At 40.1% G+C, this 16,156-nt stretch overlaps 1 protein-coding gene across 13 annotated transcripts in view; it reads left to right on the forward strand.

Moving 5' to 3' along the window:
• SCUBE1 (signal peptide, CUB domain and EGF like domain containing 1) overlaps positions 1 to 16,156 on the forward strand; it is a 310,551-nt gene that overhangs the window by 75,657 nt on the left and 218,738 nt on the right. The gene's annotated exons all lie outside the window — the stretch shown is intronic.

Raw genomic sequence — 16,156 nt, forward strand, 5'->3', positions numbered from 1 at the left:
TTATTTTAAGTCACTGTAATTAACCAGAGGTTCCTACTGAGTGTAGGATGTGAATTTAGTCACTATATTAACAGAAAACCCAAACCTTATAATTTAACAGGAGGAGCTTTCTTAAAATTCTAAATACGTTTCTCATGGTGTGCTTGTTAACTTAGAATTGCAGAGAGAAATAATATTTTTTATTTTAAAAATATGTACAATCCAGAAAACTATTCAGTTTCTCTGTATTTTAAAATGATTGTCAAGTTTTAAAGCAACCAAAGCACTTTGATTTTGAGGAGAACCTGCAATTAAGCTCCATCAGCCGATGTATTTTGAAAGTTGGTATCTAGTGGGATTTTTAGTCATTCTGTTCAATATAAAATTGTTCAAATTTCTGTCCAGCATAAAGTAACCCTGACACAAAGATATCCAACAGAGCAAGGAATAGTAGCTGGAAGCTTAATGAAAACCATTTGCAGAGTGCTGCAATACAATCATTATTTCAATTTGCACATTATAAAAATTCCCAGCTGTAATAAAAGGGAATTTAGATATCCGAGATGGAAGCTAATGAAACAAATGAAAAATGAGATTCTGAAGGCAAAAGATTTTTATATGAAGTAGATTTATTGAGGGAAATAGTGAGGACGATTCTTAGTTTGCAGGAGGACTGGGGAAGCTGATTTAAGGGGTGACTGAGGTATGCTCTTAATAAAAATGTGTGGAGTGAGTGTGTTTGTGCTAGCTTGTTTATAAAGAATGTGTGAAATAAGATTTAATTAAAGCAACACAGTCAAATTATTTGGGTCTGAAATAAGAGGGCAGGAGGCAGTTACAAAATATATTATGACACGAATGCTTTATGACTTTTCAAAAATAAAGTGTCAATTTTTTTTAAAAAGTAAACATTCTGTAGCACTGTGAACCCAAACACAAACACATTAGGCTAGCACATTAGAACCAGGAAATGAAACTGAGTGATCTATTTTCATTGTCCAAGCTGGCTGAAGTGGAAACAGTAACCAGGCACAGTGAGAAGTATATTGGATTCTTTCTATTAAATATATAAGCTGTTAATCTTAGGAATATTATTTATTTTCAGTCTGTATCATGTGTGAGTGTCTATATAAAAACTTGGGGACAAAACAAAGAAGAAATATTCTTTTATCAAAGTGTTTGACTAGAGACCTCTTTAGTGCTAGATTGTGTCTACACAATGGGTACACAGGGATTTGTGGGAGAAGGGCACAAGGATCCTTTAACCCTTCCCACACCTGGCATCAGTATGTAGGCTCCAGTCACAACACAAGCACAATGGTCCAAGCACTTCAGCATGGATGTAAATTTTAAACACAATTACTCCCATTGACTTCTGTGTAAAAATGTTTAAATGAGTGCCTATCCATACATGTCAGGCACCTTTGATATCAATTAAAAGTGCATCCTGTGTGCCAAATTTTAAGATAATCCACAACAAAGCTCATTCCCCACTCAAACAATTTCCTGCTCCTACATTTCCTCCTACCATTTTCAAATGTCTGGTGAAAAAGAGAAGCTGTGCAATGTGCACTGAAGGGCACTGGATTTGAGTTATTTCAGATGTGGGAGAATATACCCCAAAGCTTTTGAGCCCTCACAGAGATTTCCCAGCCTGCAGCCTTCTGTTATTTATATTAATGGGTGTCCAGCTTGAAAGTCGCTGCTGACCTGTGTGGCCAGTATGGCTCATGTGGTTAAAAGTTATGTGCATGCTTAAGTGATTTGACATTCAGAGCTATAGCAATCCACATGCAATTGGGAGGGGAGAGAAAAGGTTGCAGGAGGGAAGAGTTTGGAAGAGGCACCAGAAAGTAAGTCTTTGAGCACATGGTTGGAATGCTCACTATGGTTGCAGCACTTCTGTAAATAGTTCTCTTAATAAAGAGTCAGTTTAGTTTTAGAACATGGAGTCTTCTCATGTTATTAGCCAATGTGTGGTACAGGAAACATGGTAGTAGCGATCAGTCTAATGCAGTATTGACAACTCCTAGGATTTCTTTGCACCTTGTGCAAGTTTGGCCAGGATGAGAGCCAGTCTCAGAGTGATGTGAGAAACTCCAGCTCTCTCTCAAATTTCAGCTCTGATTGGCTGCTTTCCCATCAGTTCTACCTCCTGGGGAAGAGCAGCCAACCAAAGCTGCTACAGAAAACAGGCAGAATTCTCTCCCCTACTCCCCAGCAGCTGACACCATTCTCACAGGAGGAGGAGGAGGAAGCAGAAAATGGCCAGAAGCTCAGGTTAGCTCCACTCCCTCTTCTCTCTTCCCCTCATGTGAGCAACAGCACTTCCCCTCTCCCTTGCTGCAACACTTGGCCTGGGAAGGGGAAGAGGATGGTGAATAATCTCTGGAGCTGCCTCCCCTATATTGAAAGCAGGAGAAAACAACCCCTCTGCAGTGCCCTCCCTCCCCAGGCTTGGGAAAGGGATCTGATGAGCCCCAGGAGCTGCAGACATGGAGGGGGGAAGGTCTGACATGATGTGAGGTGCAATTGACGGGGGACAGGCAGATGTGGGGGTGAGAGCTCCTGCAGCAGGGTTCAAAATCACTTTAATAAATTTGGGAAACACAAATTGCTGCACACCTGCATGGGGTTGGATGGTGAGTTCAAAACTCAAAAGACCAGCCAAACAACTCAATATAACACTCATGATTTGGGGGGCAGTTTCATGACTTTTGGGGGTGTGACTCATGATCTTTGATCATTTGAGGTTGGCAATACTGTTAGTAAGACTCACAACAAGGAAGAGCGTGTGATTAACAAGAAAATAAAGCAGCAGCTAGAAACAGAGCAAACAAGCAGCATGGAGGGACTCAGACCACTGGGAATACTGGATTTCCAGACAAAAAGCCCTGCACAAGCATGGAAACAAGAACTGATTCTGTATACAGAGCTGACTTTGGGGGATAAAGATGCGAAAATGAAGGTAAAGTTTTTTAAATTTCTCATTTTGGGGGAAAAGGACAAGGAGTGAGTCTGTTGCTAGAAATAATGTCAGAAGCATTAGAACAGCTGATAAAGGTGTTTGATGAATGCTATGATCCCAGACAGAACAAGACTGTAGAGAGCACGAGACTGGGGGCGGTGTGTGTGTGGATTGTTTGTGTTGTATCCAAAACAAAGAAGCAGAATTGGGAATAGTTACAAAGCTGAGAAGTCTGACATCCACATGCAACTTTGTAAACATTAAAGATTCCTTAATTAAAGATGGGCTCTTTTCTGAAACATGTGGTTTCAGCTTATAGGAGAGTCTGTGGAGAGAAACAGATGTAACCCTAGAGACATGCCTCCAAATGGCAAGGGCACCCTTGATGAACAGAGAAAAGATCAAAACAGTGACTGTCACTAGTGCAGAACAAGTACCCAGGCTCAAGCTAATGGAACCCAAGAAGCAAAACGGAGACAGACTGAGAATGCAGATATCGTGGTCTTGTGTATAGTCTCTGAAAAGCAACATGAAAGGCAGAAAGAAAATACCTTGCCTATGGACAAAGGTGCAAGGAGTGTGGGAAATGAAACCACTTTGTCACAATGCTGCAGAAATATACCCCCAGAAATATAAAGCAGCAGGATGATTGAGATGGGTGTGATTGAGGACAGTGTCTGCAGTGTGACTCTTGCATATTCCAAAGTTCTCAGCATGCATGCAATTTAGAAGTAGGCTGACATAAATTCAGGTGCCATATTTGCAACTATTCTATTTGATCAACGACCAATTCAATCCCAGAAGGACTGTCGAGCCAGCTGCAATGTAACCCTGGAACACTGATAAGCAGCAATATTAGACTGGAGAAATGTGACCAAGTGCTGAGGGCAGTGGGCAAATGCTGGCTGCTGCAGTGGTGCTGGAACTAAAGGCGTTGGGGGTGTTACAGCACCCTCTGGCTTGACATAATAATAACAGACACCAAATACATGGTTGCCATCATCAGCACCCCCACTATAAAAAATGGTTCCAGCACCGATGGGCTGGTGTCTCCTCCAAACTTTTCCTTCTTGCAAATATGCTCCTCACTCCAAGGTCTATGTAGGTTGCCAGAGAGGCCATGGAATGGATGGCAGCATTACACTCTCCAAAGTGATAAGGAAGGGTAAAGCTGTGCCCTTTTTCCCATCTGTGCTAATCATCAGGGAGTGGGGAGTGTGTGCAATATTCCACTTAAGAATCTATGAATGCCTACTGCTGTATACACTTCCCCCAACATTCAAAGAGATATTGTGCCTTCCTTCATCTCAACTTCTCTAGGACCTGCTGCTGAAGCATTGTGTCTTCACTCACCACTCCTATTGGCTGTGGTTAAAAGCCACAACAGGGGGGTTTAATATCTTCCATGTATCCTGGATGGCATGTCTCCATGATTTCCAGAAGTTTTCTCATTTCTTATGGGCAGGAAAGATCAACTTAAATTATCCTCAGAATGGTATAAATTTTATTCTGAAGGGTTAGCATGATGTTCAAGTCAGGACAATCATTTTGCAATGTTTGTTTTGTTTTACTTTCTCCATTGCTGACCAATGGATTAACCTCACACATCTTTTGGGTAGAGGCTGTGCCCAGTACAATGTGATTCATTTATTATGCCTAAAATATACTTCATTTCCCTGCAGCTAAGCCAGGTTTCAACATTTTATTACGCAAAAGGAAAAGAAAAGGGACAAGAAGAGTGTCTTATGGTGAGGGACAAAACTTAACAGAACATAAAAGAAATTTTTGGTTATTTATATAAATATTGTGCATCTTAGTTGCATTGGTAAGCTGTGGTAACTAGTAAATTATATAAGAGAAAAAAACAGTGGCTTTAATAGAAACCAAAATTAGCTACCTATTAGCCTAATGTATGTTTAATGCCTTAAGTAGCATGCACTTAAGAAATCCTGGGAAGATTAATATTTTAGGCACCATCTACACTATATTGAACTAAATGATATTAACACAAACTAAATACCTTTTTAGTTCACGCCAGCAGGGTCTGCACAGGGCAATTGGTATAGCATGTTAGCATTCTCTACAATTCACAACCATCTCGTTCATAATGCAGGGCCATGTATACAAGTCCTTAGACAGAGCTTAATTATGTGTCTGTGGGTATGTCCACACTGCAACTGGATGTGTGACTGCAGCATGTGTAGACATACTTGAGCGAACTTTGATATAGCTAGCTCATGTAATCGCAGTGAAGCCTCAGCAACATGGGCTATATGAGCTCACCTGGTTGTGTACTCAAGAGGCTACCACTATGCTGCTTCCTGTTTAGTTATGGTTTCACTGATATTGTTAGCTTTGATTTAGCTAGCTCAAAAAATAACTTGGGTATGTTTACACTCGCTGTAGTCACACATCAGATTGCAATGTAGGCATACTTTAACTCTGCTAAAAACTTGGACTACCTAGGTCTCCTGTACATACAGGCTCTGCATCACTAGCCATGCGATGCAGCTTGAGTGATATGGGAAGCCTTAAATGTCACTGCTTATGAATGTGTCTCAAAACATATTGAATATCTAATCATAGGCATGCCACCTTAAAGTTTGTCTCTTTAATGTTCCAGAAGGAAACATCAGTTGTTTCTGTTCAGATACAGATTGGGCTTTCATCATTTTATGTATTTTTCTTTAAATTAGCCAACAAATTCCACATGTAAAAAGAGATGTCATATAAAAACTTAACCCTTGATTCTCTGTCCAAGACACATTTATGCTGATGGTGTTAATCAGCTAATTATTCATTACCAACACCCTATCTATCCTGGCAGTGTCAAGCAAACTAAAAAGGCAGGAATCATTGGGGAGGTGGATTTAAGGGATGAGGAGGAAGCAGATGGAGAGGAACTGGGCTATAAAACACAGAAAATTATGGAGGTTTGTTCAAATTGTGTAAAAGGCTTTTACATGGAGGTTGCCATGGTTTTTCAGACCATTTGGAAGCCATTTGATGAGGAGTTGCTTGTCCTCTTATCCCATAGGAATATGGTGTTCAGTTGAATCTTTTTAATTTTGCAGTGCTAGCCTAGAAATGATCTGATGGAAAGTGATGTGATGTCAGTTGTGCTATGACGGGCATGATCTTAAAAGTTCACTTACTTCTTCAAACTGCTGGCTCCATTATTGTTCGAGGAGAAGAAAATTATACTTCAGTTTTTCTTCTCCTCCACCCCAGCATCGGATTTATTAATATTCTTACCCTGTTTTCATAGCTCCAACAGGATTCTGCAGTGGCAGGATAGCGGAAAGCCTGGGCCCTAGGGAAGAAGTGCCACTCAGTGGTTAGAGCAGGTGGAGACTGCAAGTTGGACTTGTGTGTTCTGTTCCCAGCTCTGTTGATGGCACTGTGTGTGACCTTGGGCAAGTTCTTAACCTCTCTTTAGCATAGTTTAACTATGTGCAAACTATTATACTCCATAAGGTCTTTGTGAGATATCATCAGTTTGAGAGCCATCTGTGAATAGCTTCATAGAAACACAAAAAATGTATTAGTATTTCATATTCATTTGTAAGGATAACTGAATAATAAGTGTGTTGCCATGTCTCCATAATTCTGAAACATGAGAGATTCTCATCTCAATTCTAAAAGTTCTTTAGACATGTGCAATCTGTTAAATTATTTGGATGTACCAGACCACACCCATTCTAAGAGCAGATGCCCTGTGCCATGGAACAGTGTCTCTAACAATAGACTGTTCCACTGTAATTTTAACAATCATTGTATTTTAGGATTTCAATTTTAACAGAGAAAAGTATGTGAGACATCATTTAATGAAATCAATACCTGTACACTAATATGTTTAGATAACATATATTTTGTCTATTAAAACATCAGTGTCTCAGATAATATTTGGTTATGGTTTAGGAAAAGATTCCTAAGTGTAGAAATAATAATAATAACCCCTCTCTTTATTTGCACTGTAGCTCTTGAGTAAATAATGTAACATGACTGCTTATCAGTAATTGCATTGATGAGGTAGGCTACAGGGTCAAAGAGTAATGTTAATAACATTTTAAATCTCATTGTGCTTTGGTAGAAATGTGCATACCCTGCCAGAGTCACTACTGTTTGGATTGTAAGGTTTCTCATCTTCTGTATGGGCATTATGTGAGAGTATCCCCCACTTGACTTCTCAGTGCAGTGGTCTAGTCCAACAAATAAATTACTCATCAAGCATCTTATTCATAAAGAATAGTCTATAGACATAAAGGATTAAAAAAAGTTATGTTTCTATAAATAGTGAGAGGGTAGAACACTCAACAGTCTCTGCACTAACATGTACCACTTTAATAGGGTGATTTTTAAATAGGAAAGCAAACACGGGGCAGTTGTAGGGGATTGATTTTAACCCTTTAAGTACCTCAGTAAAATTAAAAAACCAACAGCCAGAAAACAGTGTTGCCATTTGGAACTTATTAAGCTGCACTTTTCTGTTCCCTGAATTGTTGTCCCTGGCTTGTCTAGTTTTGGTTTGTCTGTCTCCAGTTGTGAACTCTGAGGCAAGGAATATGTAACAGAAATGTAGTGCCTTTCACCATATTGCCAACCCTACTTATTTAAAAAAAAATCGAGATAAGCCTAAAAGAAAATCACAAAATTTGCTTTAAAATCATTGAGTTTCTTTATATTTATGTTCTGGATTTTGAGCCTTTTAGTTTACACTCAGTTGATGTTTTCAAGCTTTTCTCCACAACCATGATGGCTAGAAACTTAGTCTGTTTTTATCAAAGCCCAAAGTGACTTGCCCAAAGCATCAGAGGGAGCTGGTGGCAGAGCCAGGGTTGAGTACTCTGGTACCTCTCTCATTCCATCTGTCATGAAAAATGCTATGAGCTGTCTCAGGCTGTACTTTCGTTTGACATTTCACATCTTCTGAAAGACCAGAGAGTACCCCCTAACACTTTGCCAGAGCTTTGGTTTAGTACTGACTCAGGAAAAAAAGAGTACCAGTATTGAATTACCAACACCATATCTTTGTTTTGTTTCTGGCTATGGTTTATGTCCTAAGATACTGAAGAGTTAGCTAAACTCAATGGCTGAGAGTTCACGGCAACTGAAAAACCAAATCTTCCAGAATTCAGAGACAGCTATAGGCCTAGATACACCCGAATCTGTGGTTGAATTCTAGGGGACTCTACAGAACCTGGCCTGCAAAGCACTCCAGAATTTTAGGGGCCTTCTGAGAATTATAAAAACTTTTTTTCAATGAGGTTAAAGGGGATGTTAAGTACAATTACAAATATACTGCCTGCCACCCTCAGCTGACAAGAAGTCAATAAGCCAAAAGTCTAACTTACATATATTCCATGATTGACTGGAACAGTAATCAAGCAGATGGATACTTGAATAAGACTCAGTTGAGGTGCTGGGGAGGGAAGGGAGAGAGAATAACAGGAATAACCTCTGAGGGTAAGACAAGACAGGAACTGACAGGAAAGCGTCTGTCAGAAATCACAAAGCTGGAGATATCAAGAAGTATGTCATGGAAAGAGCAGATGTTTAAAACACCTAGCCACAGCATGACAAGCAGACTGCTCACCAGGAAGAGAAGGGAATTTTTAAGTCAAATCAAAAATCTCTCCACACCTGTGTGACAGAGAATGCAATGAACAGTTTATAGCTCAGCTCTTGACTGACTAGCAGCACTGATGAGAATCAAAAGCTGTATGCATGGTTGGGAAAACACACTGGAAAGCAGTACATTTAAAAAAAGAAAATATGCAAAGGAGGCCTTCACACTCAATCATTCAATAATACTGGAAGTGTACCAATATTTTGTTCATACTGTCTGCTCAGAATACAGCAACATTATAATAAATACAAGAACTGGAGTGTTTTTAAAATGCCCCTAGTGTTCAGCAGACTGAAACTTCAGATGAGAAAGATCTGGGGACGTAATAAGCCAAAATATCCTGGAAGAAATTCACATTGATATGCAAACCAGAACAAAATGAGAACGGTGTTAAAGGTACTGTACGTGTTATACATCGTGGTGAGTATCTCAAATGAATGGACGGATATACTATTCAGGCCCAATCCTGTGATGCTCTGAACACCACCTGAAAGACATTCAGCATCTTCAGTGCCTGTTGAAATCGTCTACAGCATTTATTGTGGCCCTTAGAAGTTTTTTTTTTCCCTACATTTTTCACTACGTAGCTGAATTAGCCACAGACAAATGAACAGGCTACATTATTCTTCTCTACTGACCATGGCAGTTTCATGGACCAGGTCATAAGTGATCAGAGCAGTGGTGGTCATGTCTAGTGGTTGGAGCAGGAGTCGTGAACCAGGAACTGGAGTCTACATCAGTGCCAGAGTTAGAATCAGGAGTCAAGCCAAGGATCAAAGCCCAAGCTGGAGTCTGAGTCAAGCCAAGAGTTGGAGCCAGAGTCAGTAGCAAAGGGTGGGCCATAGAAGCAGGGATCTGGAACAAGGCAGGAATCAGGCAGGGCTCAGGAGTCAGGTCAGAAGGTGGGGTTCAATGCAGCAAGCAGCCAAACTAGGATTGACCTAGTTGTTCTGACAACTTCCTGTGTCTCCTGGCTTAAATAGTGAGTCCTAGACTATTGGAGAAGCCAGATATCTCCACCAGTCAAGAGAGCAATGCCTCCAGCATGACATTGACTGTTGGTACCTGTGAGTATTGGGTGGTTGCTGTCATCCGAGGACTGGCTGTGGACCCCTCACAGGTAAATATAGATGATGACGTTCAATAGTGGTCTGTCACTTGCTTTGGTGGGTAATGACACAATGTATTTTTGGCTGAGAACCAAGTTAATCAATGGGAATTCAAAATAAATTCCAAATATTTGTTAATTTTCTACTGAACAGTTTTGTGTGTGTGTGTGTGGTGCTCCAGGGCTGGAGCATCATGGGAAAAAACAGTGGGTGATCTGCACCCACTGGAACCCCCATGGGTCAGCCCCTCCCCCCAGAACCTCCCACGCAACAGGGGACCCATGGATCAGCTCCTCCCCTTCCTTCCCAGTGTTTCCTACCTGCAATGGATCAGCTGTTCCACAGTGTTCAGGAGGCACTGGGTAGGGAAAGTGGGGGCAGGAAGAGGCAGGGGAGGGAATGGAAAGAGGGGGACGGGGGCAGGGTTAGAGGAAGGGGTGGGGTGGGGACTGGGGCAGAATGGGGGGTGGGAAGAGGTGGGATGGGGTGGGGTCTTGCAGAAAGAAGTGGAGTTGGGGTGGGCCTGGGGCAGAGTGGGGGTCAAGCACCCCCCAGGAACTAAGTAAGTCGGCACTTATGGATTGCAGTGTCTCTTTTCAGGCCATCATCCATCCATCCTAGCAATGCACATTAGCCTGAATTACTGCACGCTCTGCTATCTTATTCATCTTAAAGTTTTCCTACTTGCTCAAAAGTTGGACTCAGTCACAAGGAAATGATCTTTTTTAGAAGATTCCAGTACTAATCTGTTGCTCAGGCAAGAGATGTAGAGCGAAAAGCCCCTCTTATGGAATTTCATCTTTTTTGCTTCTGTCTGGAATCCAGAAATACATAGGCACACGTGAAAAATAATGGAGAGAAGTTTCCTATAATGTTTGAGTTCTGGTGAAAGATCCAGGTTAATTCTTTTCTAAACTAATTTCACCATCACTAACCAGAATAAGCTGATGTAGTCAATAATATGTGCCCTTGCAACTTCTATGTGGTATATAGTATGACTGTACAGCTTCAAAAGACTTGTTTACTCATAGAGAGACAAGGTGACCTGAAGAAGAGCTCTATGTAAGCTTGAAAGTTTCTCTCTCACCAGCAGAAGATGGTCAGATAAAAGAGATTACCTCACACACTTTATATCTCTAATATCCTGGGAAGAATATGGCTACAACAACACTCATTTACCCATAAGTAGCTGTGGAAAATGTTTCTTCCACAGCTCCAACATAACACATCTACCTATGGAAAAACACCCTTTCCCCTCTCCATGACACACAGAACCCCCTTTATAAGCTTTCCAGTGCATTTATATCTGATTAAATCATAGCACAAGCAACATAACCCAATATAACCTAGTACAATGTGCTGTAAGCATCAAGTTACAATGGTGATTTACAAGTCTTGGCAGTTTTTCCCCCAATAGGTAATATAGACTGGGGATAATGTTATAGCTGCAATCCCCAATCCACATCAAACTATAAAGTATTAAACAAGTCATGACCAAGAAAACACACTGCTCCTCCTTTCCGAAGAGAAAATTTTTGTCAGACATTCACATAGTCAGTGTTACCATATTAGTATTTTATGTAATAAGAATCATTTATTTAAACTTGACATTTATATGGAATGTTACAAATACAAAGTTGGGAGAGAGAGCAATACAAATTTATTCTACAATGTGCATTCTTGACAAAAGGTAAGGTAACTCTGCCTATCAAAATACTATCCTGATAATTATTTGCGCTTCTGATACCAACTTTCATCTGATGACATCAAAGCACTTTATGAATTCCACTTAAATGTCATAAGACACCTATAAGATAGGCAGTATTATCTTCCATTTTATAGATCATCTAAACTAGAGAGAGAAATGTTAATTGCCTTGCCCGTGGTCACACAGGAAGTCTGTGGCAGAGCTGAGAATCAGAGCTGGTCAGAAAAACTTTGACAAATTTTCATTCAGAGAATGTAGTTCCGTCTAAATCAAAAAGCTTTGTGAAATCATGTCAATTGTGCTGAAATTTAGTTTGAGGAAAAAAGATGTCCTAACGATATTGAAAGTCTCATTTTGACATCAGAATGAAACATTTTGATTTTTCCTGTCAAATCTACTTTTCATTTCATTTCAATTTTTTAAATTTTTGTATTAGATTCTAACATAAAATGTCAAAATCAAAATTAAACATTTTAATCAACCTCTTTTTTTTAAATTTTATATAGAATTTTAAAGTTTTGGAGGGGTTGTTCCTAACTGGAGCAAAACCAAAATTTGAACACTTCCACAAAATGGAGTTTCTATTTTCTCTCCACTTTGTCCATAACTTTCCTAAAGTGTAACATCAGAACTGGACACAGAACTCCAGCTGATGCCTCACCAGTGCTGAGTACAGTGGGACAATTGCTTCTCATGTCTTACATATGAAACTCATGTTGATAGATCTCAGAAAGAGTTAGACTTTTTTGCAACTGCATCACATTAATTCATATTTTGTTTGTCATCTGCTGTAGCCCTCAGATCTTTTTCTGAGTACTATCACTAAACCAGTTATTCCCCATTTTAAAGATGTGCAGTTGATTTTTCCATCCTAACTGTAGAACGTACTGGAATTTCATCTTGTTGATTTCAGACCAATCCTGTAATTTGTCGTCATTTTGAATTCTAATCCTGGCCTCAAAAGTGCTTGGAACCTCTCCCAGCTTGGCGTCATCCATAAATTTAATATTCATACTCTCCACTACAAAATCCAAGTTATTACTGAAAACATTGAATAGTATCGAAGTTAGGCTGACTTGTCTATATATAACTCCCTGATTCCTCTGGGACCTCATGTGTCTTCCATAAGTTCTCAAAGATAATTGATAGCAGTTCTGAAGTAGCCAATACCCTAGAATGAATTTCATCAGGCCCTGACAATTTGAATACATCTAATTTACCTAATATTCTTTAACCTATTCTGTCCCTATTTTGTCTTGTATTCCCTCCCCTTTGTTAATATTAATCTTATTGAGTATCTGGTCACCATTTTAACTTTTCAGTTTATACTGAAGCAAAATAGGCATTAAACGTCTCAGCTTTCTTGATGTCATCATTTATTAGCTCTCCTATCCCTTTAAGTAGCGGACCTATACTTTCCTTCATTTTTCTGTTGCTCTTAATGTAATCCAAGAACCTCTTCTTGTTTCCTCTGATGTCCATTACAAGATGTAACTCATTTTGTGCCTAAGTCTTTCTGATTTTTGTCTCTACATGCCTGTACTATTTTTTTGTACTCATCATTAGCAGTTTGTCCATATTTTCAATCTTTGTAGAATTTCTTTTTGATTTTCAGGTCAGTAAAGAGCCTCTTGATGCAGCCATATTAGCCTTTTATTATTCTTCCTGTCTTTTCTTTGCTTTGGGATAGTTTGCATTTGTGCCTTTTTAATATTGTCTTCTGGAGAAACTACCAGATCTCCTGAACTCCCTTTTCCTTTAGATTTTCTTCCCATTGGATCTGAACTACCAATTCTCTGAGTTTGTTAAAATTTGCTTTTTGAAGTCCATTATCCTTATTCTGCTGCTCCCACTCCTTCCTTTCTTTAGAATCATGTAGCCTAGCATTTCATGATCACTTTCACTCAAGCTGCCTTCCACCTTCAGATTTGCAACCAAATACTCCTTATTAGTCAGAATCAAGTCTGACCTGGCTGTCCTCTGGTTATTTCCTCCACTTTCAGAAATGAAGAGTTGTCTCTACTACATTCCAAGAACTTGCTGGACATTTTGTGTTTTGCCATATTACTTTTCCAACAGATGTCTGGGTAGTTAAAGACCCCCATTACTATCAGGTCTTCTGTTTTGTATATTTCTGTTATTTGTTTTAGACATGTCTCATACACCTCCTTTTCCTGATTTGGTGATCTATCATAGAACCCTACAGTTACGTCACCCCATCTTTCCCCCATTTGTATTTACTGAGAGACTTTCAACTGTTCTGCCTCTCACCTCTGTCTGGACCGCAGAACAAGTGTATATATTCTTGATGAAGAATGCAACGCCTCCTCCCTTTTTTCCCTGATTGTCCTTCCTGAACATGCTATACCTTCTGTACCAATATTGCAGGCATGAGATTTACCCCAGCAAGTCTCAGTTATGTCAATTAAGTCATATTTCAGCTTATGTACTAATTCTTCCAGGTCTTCTGGTTTATTCCCATACTCCTTACTTTTGTGTATAGACATCTAAGATGTTGAGCAGATTTCCCTACTGATTTCACTCATGTTGCTCTTATGACCCTTTTGTAATTTTCCATGTCCCTCTGAACATCTAACCTTCTGTTAAGGTCACTATTGCTTATGCTTATCTGTGTGGTTTTATTACTTGCCCCCTTTGAATGTAGTTTAAAGCCCTCCTATTGCCTTACTATTTTTGGTTTTTTCCCATGGTCAAGCAAGCCAAAGCCCTCCCATTGACACCAGCTGTGCATTCATCTCCAGGATCCGTCTCTCCCTATTCGGGCCTTACCCTGGAATGGGAGGATGTATGAGAATACCATATATGCTCTCAACTCCTTCACTATCACTTCCAGAGCCTGTCAGTCATGCTAGCTAGAGGGGTGACGGTGCATAGAGCCCTATTCCCACTCCTTTCTCTTCTTTTCTCCCCCTCCCAATTTGTCTGCTTGTTTACTGTGGGTTCAGTCCTTCCAAATGATGAACAATGTCTGGAGATGTTGAGCAACTTTAACTCAGATTGAAATTATTGGGCATTGAGAGATCTCAACACATTGCAGAATTAGGCCCTAAGACTGTACGAGGGGAGGCCAGCCAGTATTGCTTTCAGTGTGCACAGACTCTGAAGTGACATGTCTTTGTGGGATGAAGTGCACAGCCATGGCCACTGAATGAAAGTCAGGTCAAAAAATTTCCATTACAACTTTTTTTCAAGGGAAAATTGGGGTTTTGACTACATGAATTTTTTTCATGAAAATTTGCTTTGTACAATATTTTTTATTTTTAGTGAAGCAATTGAACACCAAAATACTGAAGTATTTTGATTTGGATACACCGTCATTGAGCCTCATGGGAGTTGTAGTTTGATTGCCTCATGTCCCCTTTCTCTTCTCTGAGCTGGGCTCCTCAGCCAGATTTCATCTCCCATGATGTATCACAGCCATGTGATTCATATGATGCCCCACAGTCTCCTGTCTTGAAGAGGGGGAGGTGGTGCATCGTGGGATACATAGTCCAACCAAGGAGATGGGCCTGTAGAGAATGGGAGAATTTCTGAATCGAAAAAGTAAAATTTTTGGCCAAAATGTCATTGGAGGCCAGGTGTGCGTTGGTTGGTTGGTTTTCATTTGTTTGCCAAAAAGTCGTCAACAACAAAATTGGCACGAAAAACCCTCCATTTTGCAGCCAGCTCTACTGAATTATAACTTTTGAGCTGAACAGGAAGTGACACTGACTTACCCCTGTGATTATGAATGAGGCAGGTCTCACTAATAAGTGTTCTCTCTGCAAGTGCTCCAGGGCCTTTGTACCTGCTCCTCGCTTCCCCAGACATAATGCTTCCAGAGCCCTCCACTCATCCTCTACAGGAAGAGCTATAATTTGGCCTAAATGCTTCTCTAATGGACACTTGATTATGCCGTTGTAATTGGGGTTTTGAAAACATATCATTAAAGAATCCTGTAATCAACTGCCTGACAACAGGACTTGGGGAGCAAATACTTTCCTAGATTATCTAGGTTTCTGTCTTTTATGCTGAATAATTTATTTACCCATAAATACTTCAGAAAAGGTTTGGTACCCAGATATCAGCATATCTTTTTGGCATTTGCCTAAGATATAGTTCATTTTCAGCTACCCTCAGCTGAGATACCTTGCTCCATGGAATCTTATGAGAGTTCACAAAAGAAGATAATAAACTGTCAATCCTGAGCTATGTCTTAAAGAAGTTGAATAGTTATCTGCCTAGTGAATTCTGAATGAATCTAGAGGATTTCAGAAACTCAATGGAATGCTGTATGGAAAACCTCTGTAACAGAGTAGAACACAAACTGCTGCAATAAAATAAAAGACTAACAATAGTTATTCTGAGTATATAGATTAAAAAAAACCCCAAAGCAGAGCTTTAGTGGGAGCAGGAAACTTTTTGTATTTTCTTTGTTTGCTGATCTCGTTAGGATATGTCTACACTGCATCTGAAAGCGACCCTCTCAGCCTGGGTCCACAGACTCATGCTAGTAGAACTCACACTAATGCTCTGAAAATAGCTATGTAGACTCTGGGGCTAGGGCTGGAGTTTGGACTCTGAAGCCCACCCCAACTCCCCAGGCTTAGAACCTGTGCTCCAGCCCTAGCCACAATGTCTACACAGCTATTTTTAGAACGCTAGTGCGAATCCCACTTGTACAAGTCTGTGAACCCCGGGCTGGGAAGTCTGTTCCCAGACGAAATGTAGAAATGTTCATACCCACAGTGTGATAGAATCTG

Source organism: Gopherus evgoodei, chromosome 1 (genome assembly GCF_007399415.2).
Source record: "Gopherus evgoodei ecotype Sinaloan lineage chromosome 1, rGopEvg1_v1.p, whole genome shotgun sequence".
In the NCBI taxonomy this organism is placed as follows: Eukaryota; Metazoa; Chordata; order Testudines; family Testudinidae; genus Gopherus; species Gopherus evgoodei.